Raw genomic sequence first — 17763 nt, 5'->3', positions numbered from 1 at the left:
TGCCCTGCAGGTCCGCCGCACCACTCCAGGGACTATCCAAAATGACCAAACGGAAGAATTCCCCTCAAAAGAATCTCCAGGAAATAACAACAGCTAATGAACTGATCAAAAAGGATTTAAATAATATACAGAAAGTGAATTTAGAATAATAGTCATAAAATTAATCGCTGAGCTTGAAAACAGTATAGAGGACAGCAGAGAATCTATTGCTACAGTGATTATGGGAATACGGAATAGTCAGGAGGAGATGAAAACGCTTTAAACGAGATGCAAAATAAAATGGAAATGACCACGGCTCGAACTGAAGAGGCAGAGGAGAGAATAGGTGAACTAGAAGATAAAATTATGGAAAAAGAGGAAGCTGAGAAAAAGAGAGATAAAAAAATCCAGGAGTATAAGGGGAAAATTAGAGAACTAACTGATGCACTAAAAAGAAATAATATATGCATAATTGGTATCCCAGAGGAGGAAGAGAGAGGGAAAGGTGCTGAAGGTGTACTTGAAGAAAGAATAGCTGAGAACTTCCCGGATCTGGGGAAGGAAAAAGGCATTGAAATCCAAGAGGCACAGAGAACTCCCTTCAGACGTAACTTGAATCAATCTTCTGCACGACATATCATCGTGAAACTGGCAAAATACAAGGATAAAGAGAAAATTCTGAAAGCAGCAAGGGATAAACGTGCCCTCACATATAAAGGGAGACCTATAAGACTCGTGACTGATTTCTCTTTTGAAACTTGGCAGGCCAGAAAGGATTGGCAGGAGATCTTCAATGTGTTGAACAGAAAAAATATGCAGCCGAGAATCCTTTATCCAGCAAGTCTGTCATTTAGAATAGAAGGAGAGATAAACGTCTTCCCAAACAAAAACTGAAGGAATTCATCACCACTACACCAGCCCTACAAGAGATCCTAAGGGGGATCCTGTGAGACAAGGTACCAGAGACATCTCTACAAGCATAAAACATACAGACATCACAATGACTCTAAACCCGTATCTTTCTATAATAACACTGAATGTAAATGGACTAAATGCAGCAACCAAAAGACATAGGGTATCAGAATGGATCAAAAAACAAGACCCATCTATTTGCTGTCTACAAGAGACTCATTTTAGACCTGAGGACACCTTCAGATTGAGAGTGAGGGGATGGAGAACTATTTATCATGCCACTGGAAGTCAAAAGAAAGCTGGAGTAGCCATACTTATATCAGACAAACTAGACTTTAAATCAAAGGCTGTTTAGAGACTGTTAAAAACTGAGAACAAACTGAGGGTTGATGGGGGTGGGAGGGAGGGCAGGGTGGGTGATGGGTATTGAGGAGGGCACCTTTTGGGATGAGCACTGGGTGTTGTATGGAAACCAATTTGACAGTAAATTTCATATATTAAAAGATAAAAAAAATAAAAAAATAAAAATAATTAAAAAAAAAAAAAAAAAATCAAAGGCTGTGACAAGAGATGAAGAAGGGCATTATATAATAATCACAGGGTCTATCCATCAGGAAGAGCTAACAATTATCAATGTCTATGCGCCGAATACCAGAGCCCCCAAATATATAAAACAATTACTCATAAACATAAGCAACCTTATTGATAAGAATGTGGTCATTGCAGGGGACTTTAACACTCCACTTACATAAAAGGATAGATCATCTAGACACACGGTCAATAAAGAAACAAGGGCCCTGAATGATACATTGGATCAGATGGACTTGACAGATATATTTAGAACTCTGCATCCCAAAGCAACAGAATATACTTTCTTCTTGAGTGCACATGGAACATTCTCCAAGATAGATCACATACTGCGTCACAAAACAGCCCTTCATAAGTATACAAGAATTGAAATTATACCATGCATACTTTCAGATCACAATGCTATGAGGCTTGAAATCAACCACAGGAAAAAGTCTGGAAAACCTCCAAAAGCATGGAGGTTAAAGAACACCCTACTAAAGAATGAGTGGGTCAACCAGGCAATTAGAGAAGAAATTAAAAAAAATATGGAAACAAATGAAAATGAAAATACAACAATCCAAATGCTGTGGGATGCAGCGAAGGCAGTCCTGAGAGGAAAATACATTGCAATCCAGGCCTATCTCAAGAAACAAGAAAAATCCCCAATACAAAATCTAACAGCACACCTAAAGGAAATAGAAGCAGAACAGCAAAGGCAGCCTAAACCCAGCAGAAGAAGAGAAATAATAAGGATCAGAGCAGAAATAAACAATATGGAATCTAAAAAAACTGTAGAGCAGATCAATGAAACCAAGAGTTGGTTTTTTGAAAAAATAAACAAAATTGACAAACCTCTAGCCAGGCTTCTCAAAAAGAAAAGGGAGATGACCCAAAGAGATAAAATCATGAATGAAAATGGAATTATTACAACCAATCCCTCAGAGATACAAACACTTACCAGGGAATACTATGAAAAATTTTATGCCAACAAATTGGACAACCTGGAAGAAATGGACAAATTCCTAAACACCCACACTCTTCCAAAACTCAATCAGGAGGAAATAGAAACCTTGAACAGACCCATAACCAGCGAAGAAATTGAATCGGTTATCAAAAATCTCCCAACAAATAAGAGTCCAGGACTGGATGGCTTCCCAGGGGAGTTCTACCAGACGTTTAAAGCAGAGATAATACCTATCCTTCTCAAGATATTCCAAAAAATAGAAAGGGAAGGAAAACTTCCAGACTCATTCTATGAAGCCAGTATTACTTTGATTCCTAAACCAGACAGAGACCCAGTAAAAAAAGAGAACTACAGGCCAATATCCCTGATGAATATGGATGCAAAAATTCTCAATAAGATACTAGCAAATCGAATTCAACGGCATATAAAAAGAATTATTCACCATGATCAAGTGGGATTCATTCCTGGGATGCAGGGCTGGTTCAACATTCGCACATCAATCAATGTGATACATCACATTAATAAAAGAAAAGATAAGAACCATATGATCCTGTCAATCGATGCAGAAAAGGCCTTTGACAAAATCCAGCACCCTTTCTTAATAAAAACCCTTGAGAAAGTTGGGTTAGAAGGAACATACTTAAACATCATAAAAGCCATTTATGAAAAGTCCACAGCTAACATCATCCTCAATGGGGAAGAACTGAGAGCTTTTTCCCTGAGATCAGGAACACGACAGGGATGTCCACTCTCACCGCTGTTGTTTAACATAGTGTTGGAAGTTCTAGCATCAGCAATCAGACAACAAAAGGATATCAAAGGCATCAAAATTGGCAAAGATGAAGTCAACCTTTCACTTTTTGCAGATGACATGATCTTATACATGGAAAATCCGATAGACTCCACCAAAAGTCTGCTAGAACTGAAACATGAATTCAGCAAAGTTGCAGGATACAAAATCAATGTACAGAAATCAGTTGCATTCTTATACACTAACAATGAAGCAACAGAAAGACAAATAAAGAAACTGATCCCATTCAAATTGCACCAAGAAGCATAAAATACCTAGGAATAAATCTAACCAAAGATGTAAAAGATCTGTATGCTGAAAACTATAGAAAGCTTATGAAGAAAATTGAAGAAGATATAAAGAAATGGAAAGACATTCCCTGCTCATGGATTGGAAGAATAAATATTGTCAAAATGTCAATACTACCCAAAGCTATCTACACATTCAATGCAATCCCAATCAAAATTGCACCAGAATTCTTCTCAAAACTAGAACAAGCAATCCCAAAATTCATATGGAACCACAAAAGGCCCCGAATAGCCAAAGTAATTTTGAAGAAGAAGACCAAACAAAGCAGGAGGCATCACAATCCCAGACTTTAGCCTCTACTACAAAGCTATAATCATCAAGACAGCATGGTATTGGCATAAAAACAGACACATAGACCAATGGAATAGAATAGAAACCCCAGAACTAGACCCACAAACGTAGGGCCAACTCATCTTTGACCAAGCAGGAAAGAACATCCAATGGAAAAAAGACAGTCTCTTTAACAAATGGTGCTGGGAGAACTGGACAGAAACATGCAGAAGGTTGAAACTAGACCACTTTCTCACACCATTCACAAAAATAAACTCAAAATGGATAAAGGACCTGAATGTGAGACAGGAAACCATCAAAACCCTAGAGGAGAAAGCAGGAAAAGACCTCCCTGACCTCAGCCGTAGCAATTTCTTACTCGACACATCCCCAAAGGCAAGGGAATTAAAAGCAAAAATAAATTACTGGGACCTTATGAAGAGAAAAAGCTTCTGCACAGCAAAGGAAACAACCAACAAAACTAAAAGGCAACCAACGGAATGGGAAAAGATATTTGCAAATGACATATCGGACAAAGGGCTAGCATCCAAAATCTATAAAAAGCTCACCAAACTCCATACCCGAAAAACAAATAACCCAGTGAAGAAATGGGGAGAAAACATGAATAGACACTTCTCTGAAGAAGACATCCGGATGGCCAACAGGCACATGAAAAGATGCTCAAAGTCACTCCTTATCAGGGAAATACAAATCAAAACCACACTCAGATATCACCTCACACCAGTCAGAGTGGCCAAAATGAAGAAATCAGGAGACTATAGATGCTGGAGAGGATGTGGAGAAACGGGAACCCTCTTGCACTGTTGGTGGGAATGCAAATTGGTGCAGCCACTCTGGAAAGCAGTGTGGAGGTTCCTCAGAAAATTAAAAATAGACCTACCTTATGACCCAGCAATAGCACTGCTAGGAATTTACCCAAGGGATACAGGAGTACTGATGCATAGGGGCACTTGTACCCCAACGTTTATAGCAGCACTCTCAACAATAGCCAAATTATGGAAAGAGCCTAAATGTCCATCAACTGATGAATGGATAAAAAAATTGTGGTTTATATACACAATGGAGTACTACATGGCAATGAGAAAGAATGAAATATGGTCCTTTGTAGCAACGTGGATGGAACTGGAGAGTGTGATGCTAAGTGAAATAAGCCATACAGAGAAAGACAGAAACCATATGTTTTCACTCTTATGTGGATCCTGAGAAACTTAACAGAAACCCATGGGGGAGGGGAAGGAAAAAAAAAAAGAGGTTAGAGTGGGAGAGAGCCAAAGCATAAGAGACTGTTAAAAACTGAGAACAAACTGAGGGTTGATGGGGGGTGGGAGGGAGGGGGGGTGGGTGATGGGTATTGAGGAGGGCACCTTTTGGGATGAGCACTGGGTGTTGTATGGAAACCAGTTTGACAATAAATTTCATTAAAATAAATAAAATAAATAAAATAAACATTAAAAAAAAAAGAGAATCTGGCAAGACAAAATCCTCAACATTTGGTAAAAGAGAGCCAGAAAGAGGCATGACTTTGGAAATTTGGTCTGTAATAAATTTACCTCAGTAGTTCTATCAGGAAAAATTGTAAAATGATAGTACCCTAAAAAAGTTCATAATTAGAAATACCAAATACTGGCAGTGTTTAAATGTTTTAAGATGGCAACTCTTAAGATGGAGTTATTTTTGGGGGCGACTGGGTGGCTCAACTTGGGGGCTCAGAAACTGGTGGCTCAATTTTTGGGGGGCGACTGGTTGATTAAGCGTCCGACCTTTGGTTTCAGGGTCATGGTTTCATGTGGGGCCTGCTTGAGATTCTCTCTCTCTCTCTCTCTCTCTCTCTCTCTTTCCCCATCCCCTGCTCGCACTCTCTGTCTTCTCAAGATAAATAAATAAACTTAAAAAAAAAGATGGAATTATTTTTAATGGCTTTGGAAAGGAAACTAGCTATATGGCAAAAACCTGTACTTAAATCTTTTCTCTATATTTACCATGTGTATATATCCTGGTAAGTTATTTTCTTTATCACTTTTTTCTATCTTTCTCTGTCTGTCTCTATATATGTATGTATCATACATATGTATACATATGTACATATAAATAAATACTTATGTTTATATGTACATACTTATGTATATGTATATACTTACATATTTATTAGCTAAGGTATACACTGAAAGTTACTATATGTTATCTTATTTCATCTCTATGGCAATGAGCCAATGACATAGATAGTATCAATATTCATATTTTTCAGACCAGGAAACTGATGATTACAGTTGCTATGAATCTTCCCTTAGGTCATGCACTAACAAATAGAAATTGAAATTAAGTCTGTCTGAGACTAAAACTTGAGCCTCTAACCCCTGTGTACTACAGACTCAGTAGGTCATTATAACATTAAATGGAATTATATATGGGACAATGCCTAACATAATTTAAGCACCCAATATATATGTAGCAGTTATGAATCTTGGTATGGATCCTCAGCTTTGCAAGAAAAATAGCATTTATTTCCTTTCAAAGAAAATAATTAGCATTTCAACCCTCATCCTGTCTTGCCAGCCAAAATTTCAGTCTAATTCATTAATTGGATTCAACCTTCTGGTGTTGTACTAAGGTCTCTGCATCCTATGCTGTGCCAAGGAATTGGAATAAGCCTCTCTTTTTTTTTTTTTTTTTTTTTTGGATTTGGTCCATATCTATTACTGCTGAGAAGATCCTTGTTCCTCCTATCACTCCTCCTTGCAATCCAGTAGTTCTGATATGTCTGAGGCATGGAAATCTTTGATGAGACTATGAGTATTCTACTGCCATTGTTCATTCATTTAATATTTATTAAGTGTCCTTTGAGTATCAAGCACCATCCTTGATGTTGAGGAAAAAGCAGCAATAAAACCAATAGATTTTCTATTCCCTGACTGAAGTCCAGCGTCACTTGGTATGTCATGTAATCATATACCGTGTAGAGTCTTGCCATCTCTTAACGGGATGCTACCAAGTGGCATACAGGTTCCAGCCAGAGGCAAATCTACCATGAAGCTAAAGAAGCTTGGACTTAGAGATCCTCATTTTCACAGCCCTTCCAATTCTAAGATGGGCCTTAAGAATGTTTATACAAGGTTTGGGTGCCTGGGTGGGTCAGTTGGTTGAGTGTCCATCTGACTCTTGATTTTGGCTCAGGTCATGATCTCACAGTTTATAAGCTCGAGCCCTGAGTCAGGCTCTGCACTGATAGCTTGAAGCCTGTTTGGGATTCATTCTCTCTCTCTCTCTCTCTCTCTCTCTCTCTCTCTCTCTCTCTCTGTCTCTCTGCCCCTTCCCCACTCACATGCACACACATGTGCCCATGCACGCTCTCTCTCTTTAAAATAAATAAACTATGTTTATACAAAGTGGTTTCTGTTTTCGTTGGTTTGTTTTAAAAACTAAAGATACTTTAGCTGCAAACAGATGGTTGTCTGACTTCTCTGTATTTTTATGGTCTGGGAAATTAAGATCACTATTAACATTGGTAGATGTGCTAATATTATGGTGGTTATATGAAAAATTTGTTCTTATTTATTAAAGTTGTGTACTAAGTATTTATAGGCAAAAGGACACAAAGTACAGAATATTCCTCCCAAAAGGTAAAAAGAGGATACAATAAAAAAGAAAAACTAACATAGTATTTGTAATTGTTGTAGCTGAGTGATGGATACACAGGGGTTCCTTATATTGTTTCCTTCATTTTTGTATATATACATTGCCAAAGTAAAGAGTTAAAAATGCCAGAACCCAGGATAAATCTGGATATGATATGATTTTTTATGTGTTTTTCATTTAACTTAGTAGGTCATTTTATGTGTAGTTTCTAGTTTTTTTTATTCATTTTTTTCCCTCAGAAGTTCTTAGACTGTATCTTGGTTTTGCTCTTGCTATTAATCTTTTCAAGAGTAGTGCACTTAATTCATAGGTTGGATCTGTGATTCTGTTCGAAGTGTTTATCGCATTGTCATATATTTATCTCTATGTCTTTTTTTATTTTAATTTTTTACATTTATTTATTTTTGAGAAACAGTGAGACAAAGCGTGAGTGGGGGAGGGGCAGAGAGAGAAGGAGACACAATCTGAAGCAGGCACCAGGCTCTGAGCAAGCGGTGAGCACACAGCCTCATGCGGGGCTCGAACCCACAAACTGTGAGATCATGACCTGAGCCGAAGTCGGATGCTCAACTGACTGAGTCACCCAGAAGTCCCAATCTCTATGTCTTTTTACCTTGCATTCTTAGAGTTTTTCAAGTTTATTTGCCATATTATTGATTTTATTTTCTGCAGGTCAGGTCTATTACTTACTGCACCCCATTGCAGAATGAAATTTTAATTTAATGAGTTTGTTTTGTTTCTTAGTCTATAATTCTCTCTTTTGACTCTTACCATATAGCTCTCTGTTCTTCTTTCATAAGGCAATATGTTAAGTTTTATTTATTATCTTCTGGCAATTTTTTTTTAAGCTTCATTTATTTATTTTGAGAAAGAGACAGAACACAAGCAGGGGAGGGGCAGAGAAACAGGAAGAGAGAGAATCCCAAGCAGGCTCCACACTGTCAGTGCAGAGCCAGACGCAGGGCTCGAACTCACAAACCACGAGATTATGACCTGAGCTGAAATCAAGAGTCACGTGCTCAACCGACTAAGTCACCCAAGAGCCCCTGGCAACTTTTCAAATAAACCAGGTAACTTATTGTCTCTTTATTTTAGAAGCTGAAAGAGATGTGTATGAAATGGTCTTTTTCCTTATGCTGCAGTATTTCTTCAGAGACTTCATGGGTGCACTGGTACATTGATCTCTAAGAGAAGGAAATATTTCCCAAATATTTAGCTTTCCCCGCTATTATGAGGATACCTTGAAATATCTCTGGCAACACTATCTATGGTATGTCACTTTGGAAAATGTTGGCTAAACATTTTTGAAACTTTTCTTTTCTGTCTATAATCAGTAGGAAGAGGGTAAATTCATACCTTGCGTCTTGTATATGTCTTCACCATTACTCAGTTCAGTAAAATATTACTTTATATCTGTGAAGGACCAAGCCCTGTGTGGCTCTGGAGATACAAAGGCTAATACTTCTTCCCAAAGAGGACTCTGGGATAATAAACACATAAATGTAGGTGTTCTGGTGACAGAAAGGAAGGTGTATATAACTCTCACTAATAGCAATGAACTAAAAGCTACAAAAAAATCCATTAACAGAAAGAAGCCTTCCAGGAGTAGTAGCTCAATTACTAAGTGGTTTGTTTTTAAAAATAAAGGCCATGTGTTTTCTTTATAAGCTAAGGTTTTTGTTTTGTTTTGTTTTTGTTTCTGTTTTTTGGTGTTGGTTTTGGTATTTGGGATAATCCCGAGGAAAAAGAAAACTAATCTTATTTTGCCAAAATGTTTCAAAACCTTTTAATATGTATTAAAGTGAATGGTTTCTGGATTTAGAAAAAAAGAGATTATTCTGGTTCAATACTAAACCTCTTTAAGATTTACTGAGAGGGTGTTTAATATTAGAACAACTGTTTTGGTTCATTAAATTTTTTTAAGAGGTTCTAAACTCTAATCAGTGAGAATCCACTCAAGCTTCTAACTGCAAAAGCAGGCTCTTTTTAAGTAACATGACAACTTTAAAATCTTACCATTTTAAAACTCTTCTTCACACAATTTGTCATAGGCACCCCAGAAGTTCTGGATTTTGCTAATGAGATAATGCTTATAAATAGAAGGCTATAAACTCTATAGGGTATAAAGACTAATACAAAGAGTTTTCTAAGTCTAAATTTGGTTTATAGTTAAGATTTTAGGGATTATTTTATAATGTTTATAATGTAAAATAACATTATTTTATAATGTTATTTTATAATGTTAAAAAAGGCTAGTATTTGTTGCAACCTCTATGGTTTAGTGTTTTCTACTGTTCTATTTCATAATCATTCCTCTGCTAGTACCTCCAACAATGATGAGAAAATCCCACATCATGTTAATATCCCTAATATATAATGAGATATGACATATCTGCAAGGAAATGTGGAGTGGTCTCCTAGAAAAATGGATAAAGGAAATAGAAAGTACACAAACATACAACACAAATTGTTGATATGTGCGTAAAACACAGAGAAACCAAGGGTCAACAACAGCAATAACAACAAAACATCTATACAAAACAATAAGAATGGAAGAAAGCATCGAATTGGGAAATCATTTTAAAAATAACAGTCATCTTTTTGGTGAGAGAAAATACGAATTCAGGTACTCTGCTACTGAATTTGAAAACTGGCAGGTTTTCTGGAAGAGAGAGATAAAAAGTACGGAAAAAACCTTCAAAAGCATTTATCTTTTCTGAGTCATTAGTGCTTCTCTGGGAATTCATTCTCAGGAAAATCTACCCATGGTGCTTGAGCATAATATCTTTGTATGACCCTTATTACAATTTGGCTTTATGTCACTCAGTATTCCCATATTACAGGTGAGAAAGACAAAACCCAGGGAGGATGACACACAAAAATTCCCACAATGAGTCAGTGACAAGCCTGGATCAGATCTTTTAGATTTCAACTTCGTAATTATTGCTCAGGCTGAAAATATTTAATTCAATACTTTTTTTGGTACCTTTTCCATGCTACATTCAATGTTTGCTTCTGGATGTATAACATAATGTCTGTTGAGCATTACCTAAGCACTAACTTCTTCATCTGTGGATCACCTCATCTTATTCTTGGAACAAACCTTTGGTGTCCTGGTTTTTTCAACGAGGAAGCTGAGTAACTCTCCAAAACATCGAATAGCTGAATGAACAAACCCACCTGAACAATCTTACTCCAGAGTTCTCTCTCTTAACTATTACATTGATCTCTCTCCCCAAGACATAGCACTCATAGATCCTGTTCTCAAAGAACTCACAGGGTACTTGTAGGGAGACAGATCTGTTATGGTTTAGAACACATGACAAAAATACTATGGGAACAGAAGAGGAGGCTAACGTAACTATGCTTTTGGTCCTCATGGTGCTGATAGATGGTGGGTAATTGGGTCCTTAATACTATTGTCTTTTTAAGACCAATTTGTATTTGCAATTTCAGATAATCAAATCCACTGTCTGAGAAGACTGTAACAAGAGATATATATTTTTTTACTCTTTGATTAATTAAAAATTCTATGCATCTTTAATCCCTCTATAACAAAGAAAGCAAAAGCATAAAAATTCATAGAAAAATAGTGACATTAAATGCATTAAAACATTAACAGGGTCTCTTTCCACTGCCACCAACAAAAGGATTGTTTCATTCTCTTTTTCATGTCTCTCTATAGTTGCTTTGCTTTTATAATCAGACAAATACATATTAGTTTGTTTTTAATTCACATAATGATATGATGATCAGTGTCAAAAACTTAATTGGCAACCTCTTGGTGGTTGTCACATCGTCCAGCGGGTATTTTATACAGTTGTTTAAAGGCAGAGGGCAGGAAGGCACCATGTGAACTTTCAGTGATTTTTCCAAATTCCAGCCTAGCTTCCAGCCTCATGCATTGGGTAAATGTGGGTGCTCTCATACTGGTCTTTCTGGGAAGGCTTAATCAAAACTTAAGGGTCTGGTAGGGGTGCCTGGGTGGCTCAGTTGGTTAAGCAGCCAACTTCGGCTCAGGTCATGATCTCGTAGTTTGTGGGTTAAAGCCCTGTGTTGGGTTCTGTGCTGAAAATTCAGAACCTGGAGGCTGCTTTGGATTCTCTGTCTCCATCTCTCTCTCTCTCAGCCCCTCCCCTGCCTGTACTTTGTGACTCCCTCCTTCTCAAAAATAAATAAAAATTAAAAAAAAATTTTTTTAAAGAGTCCAGTGGCAGGACTGGTCACAGAAACAGGATGGTAGCCATGAAGCTAAAGTGTTGGTTGTCACACCAAATGAAAAAATACACACAATTGCATTTGAAAACATAATTATTATATAAATAAGAGATATATTTTCAAGCTTTTAAAGTATGAAAAGGAGTCTTATTAGCAGAAAAATCACCAAAGAAATAATGCTATCTAGAAGTGTTCCTGGTACTGATTCCAGCCACAGTATAACCACTGTTAGCCAGTCATTCACAGATGCTCTCTTGAAGGTAAATTTTGAGTGGAGTAATTTTCAAGCTCTAACACAAAGAGCAAACATCGGCTGAGTGTCCTTTACACCAAGTGCTTAAGGGAAGGACTCATTTGAGCCTCACAACAAATTTTGGTTTCATCACCACAAATGTGGGGTCAGAGGCTTAGATGGGGTAAGTAACTTGTTCAGGGCCACACTTTTGTGAGCTGTAAAGCCAGGAATTAAACCCAAGCAGCAGCTGAGCCCTTTGTCATTACCAAATGATCTAGGGCACTGAAGAAATAAAATATTAAATACTGGGAATTTGATAATCACTGTCCCATGTTTTCTGCTTCTACTCCCATCCATCTAGCCTATAACAACTCCTCCAATAGCCTGCATAACATATTTTTAAGATGCTAATTAATATACATTTTCATTTAAATATTACGGGGTAACTTGGCAGAATTAAGCATATCCTGCAGTCCTAAAGTTAGAATTAAGATTTTCTGGTGTGGATAAAAGAGATAAGTGAGCAAACAGTATATATTCCTTTATCCCCTCTCTATTATACAGTGTTTTGAATAGGCATATGTGATTTTGCAGTTTTTTTCAAATATTCCCCCAAATACAGTAGTTCACAAGTTCTGTACCTCTCTATTCATCCACTTCCAACTCAGAAAATTTGATAATTCCCCCTGTGTATTGTCCCTTAAATCCAAATGTGTCTACTATAATTTTAAAGAAAATAATGCTGCACTATTACCTCCATAGTGTCCCCTACTCTAGGAGCAGAGTGGATTGAAGAGAACAAAGCCCATTTTATAATTCTGGTCATCCCACTAATTATTAATATGAATATGTCATTAAGGCACAGGGTCAAGACAAGAATCTTTATCCCATCTTTGGTAGGTGGAAGATTTATGGAACAGTATAAATATGGAAGAATCCCCTAGAAGTCATAGGTATCCCTACTAGGGGGATGGAAGACTACTTTTAAGAAATAACTGGTGGAAAGTTAAAAAGAGGAATTCAGAGAGAAAATGATGAGCAACATGGAACAGTGGAAATACTGGAGAATTTGTAGTTCAAAGACCAGATTAAAGGTCTATCTCTGTCTTATATAAGCTGTATTACCTTGGGAAGCTAAATAAAAGTTGGTTTTCTCGCCTAACCCCATAGGGATATTTTGAAGATTAAATGAGTTTATGCAGAATGCTTGTACACACTAGAACGCAGTAGGCAGCAAATATATAATAGTTTTCATAGCCACTCTTAGATTACTAATGTTGGGATAATGCTATTTACCACACAGGGTGATCATGAGAGTTAAAGGAGTTTCTAGGCAGATGGGAGTTCACCTTTCTATACCACTCAAGCTCCTGGATGGATCTCTTTGTTCTTGGTTAAGCTTTCGTAAAAACATGATAAAACCCCATTGCAGAATTTATGCATCCCCACAAGGCATTCTATCTAGCCACTCCAATGCATTTTCCATCTTTTGTAATAAACAAGTTTTATTTTTATAATCTGACCCAAAGAATAATAATAAATGTTGCTTTGAGGCATAAAGAAATCATAGTTCTTGGGAAATTTGGCCACAAGGGGGAAGTAGAAGAATTTGTTCAGGAAATTTAGCAGTGTTTTTCTTTGTTTAATTCCTCCTCCTTTCCCCCCTTCACTTCCTCAGTTCTGTTTGGCATCTTGTACTTATCTTGCAAGCTTCCTGATTCTAAAAATATCCTCACAGGCTCTATACTTGGAAAGTTTATCAAAGTCAACCACCTTTTGATATCAGAGTGATGTCTGCAGGATGAGGTAAATGGTGCCTTGCTGGCAATAATGCCTTCGATTCCTGGTCTGTCCTTATGGATTGTAAAGCAATAATTGCTCACTGCAGCACTGTCCCCATGCAGTTAATCACTGAGAGGAATTATCTGTGGTCACAGTATAGATGGCTGTGTAAGAGCCAGTACAACAACACCTACATGGGAAGAGGTGCTTTTCAGGTCCTACTTTCTTGGTGAATTACTCATTTAGATTGCCGGCTTTTAGCTTATAGGATTTTTCTGGAATCTACCTGTTTTGTTGCTCTTTCTTTCCAGTAACTAGAGACTCTTTTAAAAAGAAAAAAAAAAGTACTCCCTTTGTCTGTACTTGATTAAAATCCAAGCTTTAGGCTACACAGATTTAATCAATTGTTTCCAAGGTTACTTATTTTGTTTAATAAGCATGTGTTGTGGGCCATGTATATCATACAGTCCTCTAAGCACTGGTTACGGCATCAAATAAGGCAAGGACTCTGCTCCTAAGGAGAAGAATGTGACAGGTTTTTTTTTTCTTCCTGCTAACATTCAAGTTGTATGGATATCTTGATATTCTAAAACCTTCTGGGTTCTCATTTCCTACAGAACTGAGTCCAAATATCATGAAATATAAGGCTGTATAGCTTAGCTTCCTTGAAGGAAGATAGTGCACCCATTTACAAGTTTACAAAGGCAGCCATTTACAAATGTGTGGGGGGGAGGGTAAAGAGAAATTCCCAACTGATGGCAAACCTTAGCCTCTATCCCTGAACTAGGTGAGAGCTGCAGCCTCAGGAGAGGGTCACTCATAGAAGATGAACACTTTGGAAGTTAAATAGCTGGGATTCAGCCTGGCAAGTAGGGAGCTAAGAAAACAAATGTCTCAATATATGCTTCATAACCTCCCATCTGGTGCATCCACTAGCAGAACCCAAAAGGAAGTCAGATTGGTAAGGGAACATGGCAAATATAGTCTCCAAAGTTTGGCCTCTTGGAACCCAGAGCAGGATAGATTAGGAAGGAAAATGCATCAAGAAGGGAGGAAAAAATATCTAGCACAAAGGCCACTCCTGATCTACCCCAACTTAACTTGCCATTTATTATGGTTCTATCCCTCTATTTCTGTCCACATTTGCTACTACTCCAATTCCTATAAATTTAGACAATTTTGGAACTAACAATTCTCTTTAATAGTAACAATTAAAAATTAAATTAATAAATATTTTTGGAGTGTACACGATGTACCAGACATATTTCTAGCATATAGAAAGGTCTCGAGTCTTCAAGAGCTTATGTTTGAGTGACATCATCATCAAGAGGGTACAGTACAGTGTGTGATCAGAGAAAGACACATCAGGGTAACTAATGTAATTAGGGGAATTCAGAGAGATTTTCCAAATATAATAATGGCTAAGCTTATTTGTGGAAGATAACAAAAGAAAAAAGAGACTTGAAAAGTATGTTCCAGACAGAAACAAAGGTGTGAACAAAAAACCTGGACATAAGAGCAAACACAGTCTTTTTTTGTGGAACTGCAGACAGGTCATACTGGTAGTGTGGTGAAGGGATAGATGAGGTATGAAAGGTGAGCAGAGGCAGAACACAAAGCCCTTGAAGATGTGTTAGAGAGTCAGGGACTTTGGGTAATTGGGAGGCACTGAATAGATTCTGCTTTCTGTACAAATCTGCCATGAACTGTTTGAGAGTGTTTCCTAAGAAAGGACTCTCTTGGAGGGAAAACCAAAATTTCTCCAATATGTCCATGTTCTCAAGTCCTTTGGTCTATCCTCACTCCCTGTGTGGTTCCATTAACAGTTTATCAGGACTAAAGCAACTAGGGTTAAAAATGGTCCAAATGCTGCATTGGTGCTTTTTTGCCATTACCAGTGGGTCACCTCTAATTCAGCATTACTGGGCTTTAAGCGCTGTGACAAGAAAGGCCTCCTTGGTATATGCCACTGCCTAGGGCAGCAGGTATCAGAGCATCACATGTGGCAGTAAAGTCTCCATTGTCTGTACCCACCACCCCCTACTGCCCTTCTCCTGCCCCAGAGCTGGAATCAGACTGCCTACATTTCAACTGGGGCTCTGACTTAAATTAGTTTTATAACATCACTTCTAATTTCTCTAAAGCTCACTTTCCTCATCTGTGAAATCTTGAGAATTTTAACTTTTGTATTGAAAATTCAGTGAGACAATTAAAAAATAAAAAAATTGTATAACTTGTAAGTACACTGCTGCCTGAGGCTCCTGTGGTCTGGCTTACAGGCAGGAGCCTCTGGTTCTTAGTACAAGGATAGAAAGAACCTCCGTGGACTGATGTCCAGAGTGGTGGGATGAGGCTGGGAGGTTGGCAGGGGAGGGAGGTAGGGCAACTTCAGGTACTGATTAGGTGGTAGGGTAAAACCCCAGGAGACCAGCACTGGATTAAGTCTGGTTGCATTATATGATGATTCCACTCCCTGACAAATACCACAACTCACTGTTTTTTAGTATTTTAGCAGATGAGACTGTCCTTGGGGAGCAGGAAGCCAGGGTAGTCTGTGGTTTCCAGGTGATAGGAGAAGAGAATCTATGTGGCTTGTTTCCCTGACGCATGGATATTGACCAACATCTTGAAGTCCATGCTTCTGTTTCTTCCTTTCTTTTCTTTTTTTTTTTTTTTTTTAAGTTTATTTATTTTTGAGACACACAGAGAGAGAGAGAGAGAAGGCAGGAGGGGCAGAGAGAAAGGAAGACAGAATCTCAAGCAGGCTATGCAATGTAAGCACAAGAGCCCAATGTGGGGCTTGAACTCACGGAACTGTGAGATCATGACCTGAGCAGAAATCAAGAGTGTGGATGCTTAACCGAATGAGCCACCCAGGCGCCCCCATGCTTCTGTTTCTGCAGACAAAAGCTGAGTAACTCACAACCCGTCCTGAGACTCTCAGGAGGTCTGAGCACAGATCCTTGCTTTCCTCTTTGGTGCTAAAGCTAAAAAGGTGGACAGCTAGGTTCAGCGCCAAGATTAAATGACATTTAGCATGCATTATAGACCCCACACTGATCTTGAATATTTTATACCTGGTCCCAAAGACAGTTTGGGATGCCAGCATCTCAGGAGAAAGTCTGATTACTTTTCTGAATTGGAAGCAAGAGGATTAATATCATCACTTGAGAACTGGGGTTGAGGCTGGGGGAGGGGTGGCAAAAGCAGATAAATGGTAGGCTAAGAGGAGTAAGGCAACAGGGGCCCTAGGATCCAGAGGACTGGGGAGCCATGGACACATAGGCAGGTCAAACAAGCACACAGGAAAGTGGTCTGGGTGAAAGCCAGACTGAAATGCTCTTTCACTTCCACATACCTTTCATAAGCTCTCTGGGAATCGATGACCATGCAAGCTGACACTTTTCATGTGACTACAGTCACGATCCCTGCTTGAATCTTGGTCCTGTGTGGGTGAGCAAGTAATTTAACTTCTTTAACACTCATTTTCCTGACCTGTAAATATAATCATATTTAGGACTCAGCTACCTATAAAGGTTTTATGAAGTTCAGATGGTATTTATCTAATAACTTTTATGAATATATGCTATAACAATCTAGGACATGTATGTGGAAACTATATATACATCAAATATATGCTTGCCAATTTTAATTTTTAAAGATGATTTATTAACTGAAGAGTGTTATAAAATTATAATCTTGCTTTTGTCTTTTTTTTCCTATTTAAAAAAATTGTGTATTCCACCAAATGTTTACTTTTATCATAATAATTTCAAATAAGGTATCCTAAATTTTCATTCTTCATTTTGTGGTTTCATGATTGCATAGATTTGGTCTCTTTGTAATGTATTCTGTAAGTGTTGAATTTCCCTTCCCTGTGTTAAAATCCAAACAGAAGGGGAAATGAGGCAGTAAAGCTCAGGTACATGTGAATCACAACAATTTTCTTAAATTCTGGCTGTACGGAATATAGTTTTCATTTCTGATTAATCCTGACAGTCTTCTTCATCTGCCAGTGCATAAACTTGAAATCGTATTCTACAGATATTCCAGACGCATGTTTATGCTCATTCATTCTTT

General features: G+C 37.8%; 1 long non-coding RNA gene across 1 annotated transcript in view; it reads right to left on the bottom strand.

Moving 5' to 3' along the window:
* Positions 1-17169, bottom strand: part of LOC122233168 — a 92636-nt gene extending 75467 nt beyond the window's left edge. Inside the window, exon 1 of the long non-coding RNA XR_006210652.1 lies at positions 17042-17169. This is a non-coding gene — a long non-coding RNA (uncharacterized LOC122233168). The remainder of the gene's footprint in view (positions 1-17041) is intronic.
* Between the last annotated feature and the right edge of the window lie 594 nt (positions 17170-17763).

This window comes from Panthera tigris, chromosome D4 (assembly GCF_018350195.1).
Source record: "Panthera tigris isolate Pti1 chromosome D4, P.tigris_Pti1_mat1.1, whole genome shotgun sequence".
NCBI lineage: Eukaryota > Metazoa > Chordata > Mammalia > Carnivora > Felidae > Panthera > Panthera tigris.
The sequence above is the reverse complement of the archived record's forward strand: the minus strand, read 5'-3'. Positions and strand labels throughout refer to the sequence as shown.